Raw genomic sequence first — 17832 nt, 5'->3', positions numbered from 1 at the left:
CCATTCATGGCTGACTGGTGATTTGTAGATCTTCTTAGGAGAAATGTCTGTTTTTGAGAAAAGTCCTTTGCCCATTTTTTAAACTGGGTTGTTTGTTTTTTTGTGTGTGTGCAGTTGAGGTCCTTCCGTTTTAGTAGTTGTCAGATTTAATTTGCCTAGAAAAGGGTCTGGTTTGAACCTCCAATACAGAAGTCATTTTTGAGAGAGAGAGTATGTTACTGTTCAATTATAGTTCAACAATAATTGTCTTCTCTGTATTAGACACTGGGCTAGACATTCAGATTACAGAATTCAGTAAGGCATGGTATCTGTGCCCAAAGAACTTAAAGTCTAATGGAGAAGACAAACAACTGATTTCTAAACGTGTTGATAATGTAATGACAGGGAGCTTAAAACATACAGGACAAGGGTTAGTCTACTTGGTAGGCTGAAGTAGAGGGATGCCGAGGGAAGGGATTCTGGATAAGGTCCTACCTTCAATGAGCACTGGAGTAGGGGTTTATCCAGGTGAAAGGTCAGGGTGGTCATGCTAGAGAAAAAGCCTACACAAAGGCATCCTGATGGGAAACAACACGTGAGATGAGGGAACTACCAGTACTTGAGTTCAGTAAAACTAAAGAGTAGGTTCCAAGGCAAGGAGATGCTGGAAATGAGGTTGAAGAAGGAGGCAGAGATCAGGTCACAGAAAGCCTTATGTGCTTCCTCCTGTAGGTGGTTTTGAGTAAAAGGAGAATTGGAGCACCGTTAGATTTTCTTTGTATATAGATCACCTGGCTCCAGGAGCCAAAGTGATGGGAGCAAAACTGATGGGAGAAGCTGGAAAGATTGACGTGAGACCTGTGGTAATGATAATGGGAATCAAAGGGAAAGGTCAGGGATCCAAGAACTGTTGTAAAGTAGGATCAGTGGGACTTTTTAGCTGACTACGTGTGAAATGGGAGAGGAAAGGAGTCTAGAATGACAAGAGTATAACTCTGGGAACTGACACGGGGAACCCAAGAGAAGAGGTAGATCCGAGGGTGACGGTGAGGAGTTCTGTTTCTGACGTGTTGAAACGACGTAACTGTCAGACACACAAATAGAGATGTATGAGACTGACAGGACCCTGGATGTGCGGGACTGGTGCTCAGGAGGCATTTAGGGCTAGAAATATAGACTTTGGAGTCATTTGCCTACGGTAGTGGGAAAAGCCAAAAGAGACAAGACTGCCCAATAACTGTGTCATGAGAAAAGCAACGAACCAAGTATGGAACCTTGGGAAATTCCAACATTTAAGCTAAGGAACAAGGGACAATGGGAAGGACTGGTCAGGGAAGGAGGAAGGAAGAGGTAGTGGCAAGGGTGCAACTTTGAGGCCAAACACAATCAGTTTTAAAATTTCTTCTTTACTATTTCTTGTATGTCCTTGAACAAATTAGTTGTGAGCCTCAGGTTTCCTGTCTATTATGTAGGGATAATACAGTAATCCCCCCCCCTTGCTTTTAATTTTTCTTTAATTCCCCCCTTATCATGGGATACATTCCAGGATCCCCAGTGGATGCCTGAAATCTATATGTGGTTTTTCCTATACATACACATCGGTGGTATAAAGTTTCATTTATCAATTAGGACAGTAAGAGATCGAAAATAATTAATAATAAAATGGAACAATTATGACAATAAACTGTAACAGTTTGTGAAAAGTTACGTGACTGTGGTTTTTCTCTTTCTCTCAAAATATCTTATTGTACTACATTCACCCTTCTTTTTGTCACGATGTGAGATGAGAAAATGCCTGCATGGTAAGACAATACAGTGATACAGTGTCAGGCTACCACTGCCCTTCTGACTACCTGTAGAAGGAGCCTCTGTTTCCGGATCCCTGTTGATCGTGGTAACAAAACTGTGGAAAGCAAAACCACACCTAAGGGGGCACCACTGTCGCACCTCGCAGGTTGCGGTGAGGATTAAGGGTGCTACTGTATGAACCATAACTTAATTATTAAGTGCCTTTCACAATGACTACCTCACTGTAGGCACGCAACAGATGTTATTTCCTTTTTTTGTGAGTCTGGCCCTTTCATGTTTCTTTCCCTGTAAGTAACAGGAAGTGGGGTATCCTTAGTTGTTATGTAGTTTTTAGCCGAACCAGGGGTCAAATTGGAGACAGCCTCATCTCTGCCAAACTACAGTTTCTCTAAACTGAAGCCACGAAGATGCCAAAAATTCAGGTTTGCAATAGTACTCTCGATGTCCTCATTACTACCACTCTTCCTCTAGGTTGTTTCTGTTTTTCCAGGACACTAGCCCTTGGGAGCTGCTCTGCAATGTAAAAAGTGAGCAAATAATAACATATTTGAAATGAGCCAGAAGAAATTCATAGCTGTGAGAGGGGACACCAGGTTCACTTCTGGCTTAAGGAAGATATGGGAGTTTTATATATGGTAGGTGGTGAAAAGGTGCTGAAATGTCCCCAAATACTAAAATTAGAAAAGAAAAAATTCTTCTTGACTCAAAGATTAGTTTAGTAGAGGTTTTTTTTTTTGTTGGTTTTTTTTTTTTTTTTTTGAAGCTGAAACTTGTATTACATCATCCTGGCAGGCCTGTTTTTAATGATCTGTAAGCTTCAATGAAGCAAGTATCATTTAAAGCTTTGAAGGCAGAGAAAAAAGGGTGTTTCAAGTCCCTCAAACAATTTACTGCTCCAGTATTTCTAATAATCATGTGAGTATTTTTCCTTTTGACTGGAGAGCAAAGGAAAACAGAAACCTGTGGAAACTGGAGTTGGACAAGAGAACAAAGTTCATAGATGAAATCCTGTCTAACACTGGCAGCTGAAACAAGACTCACCCCTTACGGCCTTTAAAAACCTGATCCAGCACAGTCCTTTCTGTTCCCCTTACTGGTTTTTAAGTGTCATAAAAGGCTCTTCAGGCTGATCTAAACCATCATGGGAAGGTTCTTTTGGGAAGAAGGTGCAATGACTGCTGCATTTGGTCATGCCGTTGGTAGGCCATTTCCCCTCAGAGATGTATTTCTCTAATTAGACTGCTGAGCTGAAAACAAGCCATTTTGAAGTCAATCACTACAATTAAAATATCTCCAAATAACATGACAGTTTTAGTCTTGTGATGATTACCTTCTTCATTCCAAAATGAATCTTTCTACTATTAGTGTATGGTTAAAAAAAAGGTGACCCAGGGTGTCTGGGTGGCTCAGTGGTTTAAGCCTCTGCCTTCAGCTCAGGTCATGATCTCAGAGTCCTGAGATTGAGCCCCACATCGAGCTCTCTGCCCAGCAAAAAGCCTGTTTTCCCCCGCTCTCTGCCTGCCTTTCTGCCTACTTGTGATCTCTCTCTCTCTCTCTCTGTCAAATAAATAAATAAAATCTTAAAAAAAAAAGAAAAAGGGGCGCCTGGGTGGCTCAGTGGGTTAGGCCGCTGCCTTCGGCTCGGGTCATGATCTCAGGGTCCTGGGATCGAGTCCCACATCGGGCTCTCTGCTCAGCAGGGAGCCTGTTTCCTCCTCTCTCTCTCTCTGCCTGCCTCTCTGCCTACTTGTGATCTCTCTCTGTCAAATAAATAAATAAAATCTTTAAAAAAAAAAAAAAAAAAGAAAAAAATGGTGACCCCCCAGGAACCCATGATACAGTGCCTGATATACAGCAGGCACTCAATGAATACTTGCTGAATGAAAGAATGGAAACATAGAGCAAAACAAACATCTTCTCTTTATAGCCTTTGTTCTTTTTGTATTAACCCGAGGCTAATTTAGCTTCTTGAGAGACACATCTTCTTTTTGCTCAAGATTCAATGCAAGTCTCTCATAGCTTCATTGTTAAGGTGCATGTTATCATGCCTCTTTTTCTTGACCAATTTTTGGGGTGCTTTAATTTGTTTTTTTTAGTATTTATTATTTTATATTTTTCCATTTTGGTTGTAAAATGAGTCTGTTTCCCCAGCCTGGAACCCTTCTACCTGGAACACAGAGGTAAGAGTTATATACAAACAATGGATTAGCTTCTCAGTCCCCTTGGCATCCTCTAAATCACCTTTCATGACACTCTTTCTACTCGTGGTACTTATTCATTCACTCATTTATTTATTCGACAAATATTTACTAAGTCTTAATGTGTGCCAGGCACCGCTGTCAATGCAGAGGACAGAGTAATGAACAAAAGGGGCCGAAATCCCTGTCTCTGTAGTGTTTACATGTGGGTGCAGGGAAGGTCAGGCAAAACAAGGAAAACATGTCATGAAAAACAAAACAGTAGAGGATTTATTGCAGATTATAAGGAACTAAAGAGATGTTACCAAGTACAATGTGTAAACCTTGATTCTATCCTGGGTCAGAAAACAAACAGCTAAATATATTTGAGAACAATTGGGGGAGATTATAATTTGCACTGGATGTTAGATGATGTTATGGAATTGTTGTTTTGGGGGTTTTTTAGAGGTGGGGAGGGGCAGAGGGAGAGAGAGAATCTTAAGCAGGCTCCAGGTGATCTCGTGACCCTGAGATCAAGACCTGAGCCAAAATCATGAGTCAGATGCTTAACTGAGTCACCCAGGCACCCCTGGTGTTCATTTCCTAAACGTGATAATAACATCAGTGTTATGTAGGATAATAGGAGAATGCCCTTCACTCCTAGAACGATGTCAGGGTAAGGTATCAGGATTCCTCTTAGTTTCAAATGATCGATCTATCTGTCTATCTGTCAACCATCTATCGTGCACAAACATAAAAAAATGTTAGCATTTGGTGAATCCAAGTAGAGGGCAAACAGAAGCCTTTATAATACTCTCATAACTTTCTTGCAGATTTGAAAATTTTTATAATAAAGAGCGGTAGGAGTGGGAGAAACCGATTGCATTTCTAGTCAGAGATGTGGGTCATGATTAATTAGTTTGATTCTTGTTCTTTAACATTTCTCTCTAAGTGTGTTGATCCCTCATCTGGGAAGATCCCTTTCATTATATACCTAGCAACATTTACCTTTTTCCACTGCAGCCATAGGAAAGGCTGGGATATGGGATAGCCTCGGGATATTCTCTCAAAATATCTCTTTGCTATGACTTTGTTAAATTAACATTTAACAGGCGAAGCACAGGGTGCTAGATGGTGAGTCTTGGTTCAATAGCAGACCACAAGAGAAACTGAAAATTGATGCTTATTTCCAGCAGGTCCTGGAGGAAGGAAAAAGTGCACCTTGAGGGGCCACACAGGGAGGTCAAGGTGGGGTGCAGAGAGAGAGAGTGACAACATGCTTGGGGCCTGGGACAACATGCCTTTGTTAGGGTCTGTGAGTGGAGAGCTTTGGGGTTTCCAGGCTAAGGCTGGATTGGTCCATTCAAACCAAAAGAGTGCGGCTTTAGTGAGCTCCATGGGGGTATTTTTAGTGAGCTCCATGGGGGTCTTTTTAAGGGGTGCGTAAGGGGAAGGCCCTGGGAGCCAGGGCAGACTATTGATCACAAGGTTGTTAGGGAAGTCATATCAGGAACTCAACTGCTTGTGACTCTGCCAGCTGCTATCTAGAGCATTTGCTGGCATGAGGGGACTAGTGTCAGTTTAAGGTCCCTGCAGGCCGAACAAAATGGAGGCTGAGGCACCAATAGCCTATAGTAGCTTAGCTCAATTCCCTATACTCGTCCTTCAACTTGATCTGAAATAGTGCTTTTACATGTATGTTATTCACACCCTTTACAGCTGCATTCAGGAAAGTAATAAAATAATTACGAAGCACAGGAAAAACACGAGGACAGAGTATGAAGCAAATTAGCCATGAAGCCAGTAATACGGGGTGTATATTAGACTCCTCTGGCTGCTGTAACAAATTACCACAAACTGAGTGGCTTGAAACAACTTAAACTGGGGCGCCTGGGTGGCTCAGTGGGTTAAGCCGCTGCCTTCGGCTCAGGTAATGATCTCAGGGTCCTGGGATCGAGTCCCCCATCGGGCTCTCGGGTCAGCAGGGAGCCTGCTTCTCTCTCTCTCTCTCTGCCTGCCTCTCCATCTACTTGTGATTTCTCTCTGTCAAATAAATAAATAAAATCTTGAAGAAAAAAAAAAAAAGAAACAAATTTATTCTCCTAACAGTTCTAGAGGCCATAAATCCAACACATGACTTACAGGGCTAACCAAGGTGCCAGCAGGGCTGGTTCTTCCTGGAGGTTCTAGGGAGATTATTTCCTTGGCTCTTATACATGTTTTTTTTTTTTTTTTTAATTTTATTTATTTATTTGACAGACAGAGATTGTAAGTAGGCAGAGAGGCAGTCAGAGAGAGAGAAGAGGAGGAAGCAGGCTCCCCGCTGAGCAGAGAGCCCAATGCGGGGCTCGATCCCAGGATCCTGGGACCCTGACCTGAGCCGAAGGCAGAGGCTTTAACCCACTGAGCCACCCAGGTGCCCCGGCTCTTATACCTTCTAGAGACTGTCCTCATTCCTTGGCTTGTGGCCCTTTCCTCTCCCTGCATTTGGCTTTCCCACTGCTTTTTTCCTCTTCTATTAATCAAACCTTGTCTGCTTCTTACAAGGACTCTTGTGATTATATTATCCAGGATAATCTTCCCCATCTCAAGATCCTTAATTTAATCCTATCTGCAAAGTTCTTCTCACCATATAAAATGGCATCCACAGGTTCTAGGGCTTAGGAACTGGATATCTCTGGGTGCCCTGCCATTATTCAGTTTACCACAGGGTGAGAGAAAAACAAAGGGTCATAAATAAGAAATAAAGGAGAGGATCCTCACTTATTCTTTGAAAATAAACTGGAAGTTACAATACCATTCCTCCTTCGAAACGGTATTCCTTGTCACCATAAACACTTAGACTAAGATAATAAACCTGGATGGAGGCTCTCAGATCTCACTTTCTTTGTGGCTCTACCACTTACTATTTAAACAATGTCGGACAATTTATCTGCTATGCTTCAATTTCCTTGTTTTTAACCAGAGATGATAATTTTTACTCAAATGGTGATTGAGAAGATTCAATTCTATAATGCGTGAAAATATTTAACACAGTTCCTGACCCATTTAAATGATGGTCATTATTATAATTATTTTATTATTCACAGAATAGGATGCGCAACCTTGATGCTAAATCAGTACGCAGTATTTCCAGAGGCCTCTAGTGACCCCTTCTATGTGCATTCTGTTTAATAAGTAAAGCTTACTCAAATGTCAAATTTTTTTTTTCCAACTTTAAGCATATTTGACAGAAGTATCTCTAAACTATATCACAAACTTCCTTGTCTTACCAAAAAGGTAATAGTGAACATGGTTACCTTTTGCTTAATCATGCTGGCTTAACATTATGAATATGGCTTATTGTCCTGGAGCATAACAGAAAGATATCCTCAAAGAGCAAAAAGATGAATAAAATCATTTATTTGTCCCCTACATGGTGAATGACCTTAAAACACTGCTTTTAGTATGATTTTTCTCTTCACTGTTTGGATCCCTAGTGACTCCCTTTCTGATAACATTTATCATGATTGTTGGTGTGTGGCTGTGACATATGATTTATAAAAAATATATTTTGGCCACTGGGATGACCAAAAATATATTTCTCATATATATTTGGTCTTAGGGCTCAATTCCTGTCTCACAGTTCCCAAAACCCTTGGGATTTCCTTAATGTTGAGAGGGATAAACATATTTTTTTGTTTATGAATGAGGTGACTTTCTTTCTTTCTTTTTTTTAAAGAATATTCATTTATTTTTAATTATTGTTCAGAGATGACTTTTGAAAGCACATAAGGATGTGGTTGCCAGAACCAACCTTGTGACTAGAGGGTTGGAACTTTCAGTCCCATCCCCTTACTGCTGGGGAGGGGAGAGGGCCTGGAGGTAAGAGTTCAATTGCCAAAAGCCAATGATTTAATCAACCATGCCTATGTAATGAAGCCTTCATAGAAATCCAAAAGGATGGGGTTCTGAGAGTTTCTGGGTTGGCAAACATGTGGAGATTTGGGGAGAGTGGTGCAGGGGGAGAGAGCATGGAAGCCCCATGCCCTTTCCCCAAAGCTTATCTTATGTTTCTCTTCTATCGGGCTGTACTGGAGTGATATCCTTCTATAATAAACTGGTAGTCTATTAAGTAAAAACCTTCTCTGAGTTCCGAGAGCGGCCCTAGCAAATCACTCAGACCTGAGGAGGAAGTCCTCGGAACCTCGGATTTAGAGTTAATTGGTCAGAAGTACAGATAACAACTGAAGTAAGGCAGTGGCGGGCAGGCTTGTAGGCCAGAACACTTATCCTCTGAAATCGGATGCTATCTCCAGGTTGACAGTATCGGAATTGAGGTGAATTCAGCTGAATTCTTGGACACCCTGCTGGTGTCTACGAATTCCTTGGTATTGTGTGGGAAGCCACTGCACTACATTGCAACTGGGTCCAGTAACCTAGTTTAGTCGTTAGGCTAGCAATACTTTAGACCCCTCGCACTACATTTTTTGTTTTTTTAAAGATTTTATTTATTATTTATTTGACAGAGATCACAGTAGGCAGAGAGAGAGGAAGGGAAGCGAGGAAGGGAAGCAGGCTCCCTGCTGAGCAGAGAGCCCGACTCGGGGCTGGATCCCAGGACCCTGGGATCATGACCAGAGCCGAAGGCAGAGGCTTTAAACCACTGAGCCACCCAGGCGCCCCCTCACTACTTTTTTTAAATCTGCAGTTGGTGACCTGATCAGTATTTGAAGATTATGCATTTATAAGACGCTCCCTGTGAAACTCTCAGGAGACTTCCTGACTCGTCTAGGAAGACACATATAAACTCTGTAAACACTGGCTCTTCAGGGACCATTTTTACGCACTTTTAAATTAGTGACTATGTTTTGAACACCCTAGAAGTTAGACTGCTATGTTGGTAAGATATTAAAGAGAGTTCAACCATGTCAGACATTAGCCTGAGGATCTAATGTTTAATGCAAATCAAAACACTAGAAAAAAAAAAAACCTCTAGAAAATTAATCAGTTTAAGATGTGACGATATCTTCTATTTAATGATCTTATCTTCTCAAAGTGACCCATTAAATTACTCTGTCCACCTGGAGTGGAAGAGTTCTTATGTTTTTGTTTACGATGAACATCAGACAACCCTTGAGGCTAATGATGGCTATTCTATACCCATATGTATACAAATGTATACATAAACAGAGGAAATCTAGATTACCCAGCGATTTAGCCATACTAATTCTTGCTTTAACATTTTTACTCTCAACATTAATTCTCCTGCTTAATTGAGCCCTTTGTTGATAAAATACTTTTTTGTTTGTTGGTTTATTCTTCTCCCAAATCATTCCTTGCCCTCAGGGAAGGCATGTGAACAGCAAGTCTTATCTTGCTGTAGACTGGGCCCTCTCTGTCAGTTTTAGCTGTTGCCCATTCTTAAATGGAAAGGAGAGCAGGACACGCAAAAAGACAAGCTGGTACATTGCACAATTAAAATTCGATGAATACTCAGATGAGCCATACCTACATTTAAGTATAAGTATAAAACCAAACAAAATCAATTTTTGGATTAACTGTCATTCAGATTATCATGTCACTGGTACTATGCGTTTTAGGTATACCCATTAAGTGTTACTAAACTGTATTTTTATTAGTACTTTTCTTTTTTTTTAAGATTTTTTAAATTTATTTATTCAACACAGAGAGAGATCACGCATAGGCAGAGAGGCAGGCAGAGAGAAGGGGAAGCAGGCTCCCCGCTGAGCAGAGCCCAATGCGGTGCTCGATCCCAGGACCCGAGATCATGACCTGAGCTGAAGGCAGAGGCTTAACCCACTGAGCCACCCAGGTGCCCCTATTAGTACTATTCTTAATGCAATATAGCCATTCATTTTAATTCACAAAACAGATGTAATGAATTATAGTGATATATGATGCTTCTTTCTCTATATTTTCCAGGAATCTGAAGAATCATGAAATTTTTTTTTTTGTCCTGCCCACAATGGCTTTATAGTAAAGAGCACAGGTATTAGGTATATATTAATTACAGTATAATAATAAGTGCCATTTACAGGGTACCTACTAAGTATTAAACACTGTATGGATACTTTTTATATTGTGGTGGTTTTAAGATATGTCCACAAAATCTCCTGATTCTCTTCAAAAGGCAGTTCCTAATTCTCTTCCCTTTGGTATGGGCTAAACTTAGGGACTCAGTTCTAAGGAACAGAATAAAAGAAAAGTGACAGTATGTGACTTCACAGACTAGGTCATAAAAGGCACTGTGGCTTCCGGCTTGCTCTCTCTTCCTCTGAGATCACTTTTTTGGGGGAAAGCCACTGCCATAATCATGAGGAACATGTGAAGTACCAAGGCCTCCTGCTGACAGCGATACAAGTGAGCTTAGAAACCCTATTCAAGCAAGCCTTCAGATGACTACCTAAGCCCCAACCTAAGCCTTGACTTCAAGCTTTTGAGGGACCTTGAGCCAGGACCATCCAAGTAAATTGCTCCTGCATTCCTGATGCTTAGAAATTGTGTGAAATAATGCTTACTGTGTTAAGTCTCTAAGGTTTAGGGTAATTTATTGCAAAGCAATAGATAACTAGTACACACAGACACACACGCACACACACATACGTTTTTATTCTCACAACCATCATGGGATAAGTGGTATTCTGAGGAAACAAAGGCTTAGGTGGTTACTTAACTTACTCAAGGCCACACAGCTATTGGTTGCAGATGCATGATACCACACCCATTTACTCCACTATATTATACTATCTCTTTTCAAGTCTTGTTTCTTTCAGGCAGCTTTTTAGCTATCTCTCCCAACTTGATTAGCTTGCCATCAATGCCCTCATTCAAACAATGGATTGCGGGGGGAAAAAAAAGAATGGCTAAGGACGTAATCCAGAATTACACTTCTGGAGATGTCCCTTTAGGATCATATGAACCTATCTGGTATGATCGTTCAACCAATTATTTATCATCCATGCTATATTCCTTCTGCTTATTCACAAGGATATTGTGGAGATGTTGTCAACGTCCTGCTGAAATTCAAATAAACTAAACAAATATAATGAATATAGCCATACTAAGTACAGCTTTCTCCTAATTTACCAATCTAGTTATCCCTTAAAAAAGGGAATATATTTTCATTAACTGTTTAATTTCTTCCTCCTTCAGTATTACAGCCATTACCATCATGCATTACCACTCCCATCACTGCACAGTTATCGCTGGTTTTGATAAATAAATAAATAACCATTTTAAAAAAATTTTTATTTTTTTAAAGATTTTATTTATTTACTTGACAGAGAGAAGATCACAAGTAGGCAGAGAGGCAGGCAGAGGGAGAGGGGAAAGCAGGCTCCTCGCTATGCAGAGAGCCCAATGCAGGGCCCGATCCCAGGGCCCTGAGATCATGACCTGGGTCGAAGGCAGAAGCTTAACCCACTGAGCCACCCAGGTGCCCCAATAAATAACCATTTTAGACACATTATTTGTTTTAAACCTCAGGACTACCCTATGAAGTAGGTTGTTCTCTTAGTATTTCTACTTTACCAATAGGAAAATTTGGCTTATAGAAGTTAAATAACTTGCCTAATGTCATTTTATTAAGAGGTGAAAGAGCTGGGATTGAAAGCAAGCCTTCCTTACTCTACAAGTGTGGGATCCCTTTCTTTCTCTTTCCCCTTTTCTTCCATCTCCTCCCCTTCCCCACTTCTTCAATAAACTCTGATAGGTTTACCATTACCACAGGTTCCTTTCCTAAATATCTACAGGTATTTATTCATTTTAATAGTTGAAGAATATCACCCAAGATATATACCAAGGTCACCAACCTTCGGTCTGCTGAAATGACCTTCTGAATATGGGTTCCCTGACTTCAATCTTTGGAGCTTCTCTCCCCCCTGCCAACCCCTCCCCATAATGGGCACAATTTCCATTTTCTAAAGATTGCCTGCAGTGGTTCAGCCAGCTTATCTACTAGGTCTTTGTGCCCTGGAATGTACATTAGATCCAGGAACTTGAATTCATTTTAAGCAGTTAGGTGATCTCTTACAATCCAGTCATGTTTGATTTCATTCCCTGGAACTGCCATTCACTTTATCTCTTCCAGTCCAAACAGCATCCTCTTTAACTGAGAAGACTAAATCAAAATAGGAGGTGAATGCTGGTTTTTTTTCTTTCATTCATTAATAGTATACCATCCACCTAGGCTTCATTGTTCTTTTTGCCACAATGTGATTTTATTTTTTTTAAAGACTTTATTCATTTATTTGACAGAGAGAGATCACAAGTAAGCGGAGAGGCAGGCAGAGAGAGAGGAACGGAAACAGGCTCCCTGCTGAGCAGAGAGCCCGATGCGGGACTCGATCCCAGGACCCTGGGATCATGACCTGAGCTGAAGGCAGCAGCTTAACCCACTGAGCCACCCAGGCGCCCCCACAATGTGATTTTTTAAAGCTTTATTTATTTAAGTAACCTCTACATCCATTGTGGGGCTCAAGCTCAAGACCCCAAGATCAAAAGTCACATGCTCCTCTGACTAAGCCAGCCTAGCACCCTGCTGCAATGTAATTTTTTAATAAGGAAGACTTTTATATATGCACTCCTATGTTTATTGCAACATTATTTTTTATTTAAGTTCAATTAATTAACATATAATGGATTATTGGTTTCAGAGGTAGAGGTCAGTGATTCATGTATAATCTTATATAATACCCAGTGCTCCTTACATCACATGCCTTCATTAATGTCCATTACCCAGCTGCTCCATCCCCCCCAGCCACCCTCCCCTATTGCAACATTACTTACAATAGCCAAGATGTAGAAGCAACTTAAGTGTCTATTGATAAATGTATGGATAAAGAAGATGTGGTATATGTGTATATGTATATATGTATCATATATGTATATAATGGAATATTACACAGCCATAAAAAGGATGGACGCTTGCCGTTTGCAACAAGATGGAAGGACCTGGATAGTATTATGCTAAGTAAAATAAGTCAGACTGAGAAAGACAAAGGTCATATAATTTTGTTTATATGTGGAATTTAAAAAACAAAACAAATTAATAAACACACAAAAGACAGAATCAGATTTATAAATACAGAGAACAACTGATGGCTGCCAGAGGGGAGGGAAGTAGGGAGATGGGAAAAATGGGTGAAGGGGAGTGGGAGATAAAGGCCTCCAGCTGAGGAATAAATAAGTCACGGGGATAAAAGGTATATCGTAGAATATAGTCAATTATATTATAATAGTTATATGGTGACAGATTATAACTACACTTGTGGTGAGCCCAGCAAAATATATAGAGATACTGAATCACTCTGTTTGTACCTGAAACTAATGTAACATGTAGGTCTACTATACTCAAATAAAAAGCAAACTAAAAAATTAAAAGGGTATTTTTAATTTTTATTTCTTTTTAAAAAGGATTTAATTTATTTATTTATATGAGAGAGAGAACACAAGTACTCAGGGCTTGATCCCAGGACCCTGAGATCATGACCTGAGCCAAAGTCAGATGTTTAACTCACTGAATCACCCAGGCGCCCCAAAGGAAGGCTTCTTACGTTGTCTTCAGTATTTTGCCACAAGTCTCAGTTTTCCTTGTCTCTTATTTTCCCTTTAATTTAATACAATTCAGTAAATATTCATTTATATGTGCCTTGATCCAGGCACTTGGCCAAATGTTAGGAACATGGGAACAGGTATATGCTGTCATGGAGATTATAGCCCAATAAGAAAGGCAGAATTTAAGCTAACAATTGTATGTATGAGAATTGTTAGGAAAAGAGTATATAAGAAGCATATTAAATCTAATTTAAAGGTTCAAGTCTTCTTAGAAAAAGAGGCACTTAAAAAAAATATTGCCAATCATATATAAACTCTTTCAGAAAAGACAAGAAAAAGTACTTCCAAACTCATCTTATGAGGTCAGAATAATCCTGACTCCTAATACCCTAAAATACCTCATGCAGATAGACACAAAAATCACTAACAAAATGTTAGTTAAAGGAATCCAATGACATATGAAATGATAATAAATCATGACTAAGGTGGATTTATCCACGTGAACAGCACAAAAGAGAAAAATCATATGTTACTCAATAGACTCAGAAAAATAACATAAAAATGAATATTAATTCATAATAAAAATTCTCACCAACTAAGAATAAAAGTAAACTTCCTCAACCTAATAAAATGCATCCATGAAAAACCTCCCATTTAATTCTAAAGACTAAAAATTTTCCAGCCAAAGCAAGGTTATCTGCTCTTACCAAATTTATTTAATATTGTAATGAGGTCCTACTCTGTGCAATAAATAAAGAAAAAAGACCCCACAGAGATTGGAAAGGAAGAAGTAAAACTGCCTCTATTTGCATATGATACGATTTTGCATGTAGAAAATTCTAAGGAATCTACAGTGAAACTGAGAACTAATAAGTGAATTTAACAAAGTCACACGATACAAGAGGAATATACAAAAGGCAATTATATTTCTATAATCTTGCAATGAAAAATTGGTAAAGAAAATAGTTTTAACAATAATACTGTTTATAATATTAGCATAAAACATGAAATATTTAGGGATAAATTCAATAAAATGTGTAAGATCTATATATTAAATACTATAATACCTTGCTGAGAGAAATATCAGATGACCCAAGGAAAAATGTACTATGTTCATGGATTAGAAGTTTCAATATTATGAAGTTAACAATTCTCCCTAGACTGATCTACAGAGTCTTCAAATCTCAATCAAATTATTCTCAGGATTGCTTTGCTTTGTTTTCTTTTCTTTCTTTCTTTTTTTCTTTCTGTCTGTCTGTCTGTCTTTCTTGTTGTAGAAATTGACAAGTTTATTCTCAAAGTTATATGGAAATGCAAGAGACCTCTAATGACCTAAACAATACTGGAAAAGTAAAAGCTGAAGTGCATTCACTACGTTACTATAAAGTTAAAGTAATCAAGACTAAAGTTTTACAAATAGATCAGTAGAACAGAATAGAAAATCTAGAAATGCACCCACACATATAAAGTCAATTGACTTTTTTTTTTTTAAACAAAGGAACAAAAACAAGTAAGTGGGAAAAGTAAAGCCTTTTCAACAAATGGTGCTGGAACAAACAACTGGCTATCCAGATGGTACAAAAAGAACCTTGACCTCAACTTCAAGCCACCCACAAAAATTGATTCAAGATGGATTATAGACCTAAACATAAAAGCTAGATTTTTAATCCTTTCAGAAGAAAATGTAGGGTAATACTGTCCCAAACTTAGGGTAGGCAAAGATTTTTAAAAACTGGACCCAGAAGGCACTAACCATAAAAGAAAAAATTGATCAAATGGACTTTAAAAACTTCTGCTCTGTGAAAGACACCATTAGGGGAAAAAAAAACAACCCAAAGAACGGTAGAAATATTTGCAATATGCATATCTGACTTGCAACCAGAATACATAAAGAACTCCTACCGCTCAATAATTAAAACAACCCACCCAAAACTGAGCAGAAGATTTCAAAAGGAACTTCACAAAGAAAATGGCCAGTAAACAATTAAAAACTGTTCAGCATCATTAATCATCAGGGAAATGCAAATTAAAACCATAACGAGATAGCACTCAATACTCACAAGAAAAGCTAAAATTAAAAAGTCTGGGCTCACTTCAGCAACACATATATTAAAATTGTTACGATACAGATTAGCATGGCCCCTGTGCAAGGATGATAGGCAAGTTTGTGAAGTGCTCCATATTTTCTAAAATAACCTTATAGTGATAATCACTTCACAATACATACATATATCAAACCATCACATTGTATATCTTAAACTTAAACAATGTTATGTGTAAATTATATCTCAATAAAGCTAAGGGGGAAAAGAAGACTGAAAACACCAAATGTTACCAAGGATGTGTTAACAATAGGGATTTTTCAGACATTGTTGGTGGGCATGTAAAACAGTACAACCACTCCGGAAAAAGTCTGCCAGCAATTCCACCCTTAGATATTTACCCAAGAGAAATAAAAAACATATGTCCATGAAGTTCAGCATCCTTTCATGAAAAAACTCAGAACAAATTGGGTATAGAAGGGAATGTACTTCAACAAAATAAAGGCCATTTATGGCCCACAACTAACATACTCAATGGTGAAAGACTGAAGCCTCTTCCTCTAAGATCAGGAACGAGACCATGCCTTTTCAACATAGTACTGGAAGTCCTTGCCAGAGAAATTAGGCAAGAAAAAGAAATGGAAGCCATCCAAATTGGAAAGGAAGAAATAAAACTCTGTAGAGAATATCACCAAATATAGAACGAATTTTTTAAAAAGCCATCAAGGGGCACTGGATGGCTCAGTCGGTTAAGTGTCTCTGCCTTTGGCTCAGCTCATGATCTCAGGGTCCTGGGATCAAGCCCATGTCTGGCTCCCTGCTCAGCAGGGAGTATGCTTCTCCTTCTCCCTTGCCCCTGCTCATGTGCTCTCTCTCTCTCTCTTGCTCACTCTTCCTCTCAAATAAATAAAATCTTTAAAAAATTAAAAATTAAAACAATTAAAAATCAATCAAAAACCTCTTAGAACTAATAAATGAATTCAGTTAAGTTACAGGACACAAAATCAATGTACAAAAACCAGTTGCCTTTTTTTTTTAAGATTTTTATTTATTTATTTATTTGACAGAGAGAGATCACAAGTAGGCAGAGAGGCAGGCAGAGAGAGAGCGAGAAGCAGGCTCCCTGCAGAGCAGAGAGCCTGATGTGGGGCTCGATCCCAGGACCCTGAGATCATGACGTGAGCCGAAGGCAGAGGCTTTAACCCACTGAGCCACCCAGGTGCCCCATCAGTTGCATTTTTATACACTAACAACAAACTAACTGAAAAGGAAATAAAACAATGCCATTTACAATAGTATCAAACACTATAAAATACTTAGGAATAATTTTATTGAAAGAGGTGAAAAATCTGTACACTGAACACTGTGAGACAGAAGACCAAAACAAATAGAAAGATATCTGTGTTCATGAATTGGGAGAATTAATATTGTTAAAATCTTCCTATTCCTCAAATATATCTACAGATTCAGTGTAATCCCTAGCAACGTTCCAATGGAATTTTTCACGGCAGTTAAAAAAAAAATCCTAAAATTCATATGAAACCACAAAAGACCCTGAATGGCTAAATCAATCCTAAGAAAGAACAGAGCAGGAGATACCACACTTCCTGATTTCAAACTATATTACAAAGCTATAACATAATCAAAACAGTATGGTACTGGCATAAAAACATTTGCACAGACCAATGGAACAGAATCAAGAGCCTAGAAATAAACCTATGCATATACAGTGAATGAATATTTGGCAAGAGAGCCAAAAATACTCAATGGAGAAAGGTTAGTCTCTCCAACAAATGGTGCTGGGAAAACAGATATTCAGGCAAAATAATGAAATTGGACCCCTATCTTACACCACTTACAAAAGTTAACTTGAAATGGATTAAGGACTTAAATGTAAGATCTAAAACTGTTAAACTCCTACAAGAAAACATAGGGGAAAATCTTCTTGACTTTGGTCTTCGCAATGATTTTTTGTATGTGATACCAAAAACACAAACAACAAAAGCAAAAATAAATAAGTGGGACTACATCAAACTCAAAAGCTTCTGCACAGCAAAAGAAACAGTCAACAAAATGAAAAGGTTACCTACAGAATAAGAGAAAATATTTGCAAACCATATATCTGATAAGTCATCAATATCCAAAATATATAAGGAACTCACACAACTCAATCGCAAAAAACCCCAAATAATCCAATTTAAAAACGGGCAGAGGACCTGAATAGATACTTTCCCAAAGAAGAGATATTATTGGCCAACAGATACATG

At 38.8% G+C, this 17832-nt stretch overlaps 1 protein-coding gene, 1 long non-coding RNA gene and 1 other non-coding gene across 3 annotated transcripts in view; 2 read left to right on the top strand and 1 right to left on the bottom strand.

Annotated features, from left to right (window-relative positions):
* Window positions 1–17832, bottom strand: part of C9H11orf49 (chromosome 9 C11orf49 homolog) — a 191603-nt gene that overhangs the window by 61935 nt on the left and 111836 nt on the right.
* The window catches only part of LOC116600092, a 67147-nt gene continuing 59325 nt past the window's right edge, over window positions 10011–17832 (top strand). The window contains exon 1 of the long non-coding RNA XR_004289494.1: window positions 10011–10433. This is a non-coding gene — a long non-coding RNA (uncharacterized LOC116600092). The remainder of the gene's footprint in view (window positions 10434–17832) is intronic.
* LOC116600422 lies at window positions 15609–15710 on the top strand. Its single transcript, XR_004289635.1, has one exon. It is a non-coding gene; the product is annotated as a U6 spliceosomal RNA (small nuclear RNA).

The sequence above is a fragment of the Mustela erminea genome, chromosome 9 (assembly GCF_009829155.1).
Source record: "Mustela erminea isolate mMusErm1 chromosome 9, mMusErm1.Pri, whole genome shotgun sequence".
NCBI lineage: Eukaryota > Metazoa > Chordata > Mammalia > Carnivora > Mustelidae > Mustela > Mustela erminea.
Note: the sequence above shows the minus strand (reverse complement) of the source record. Positions and strands in the feature narration are given on the sequence as shown.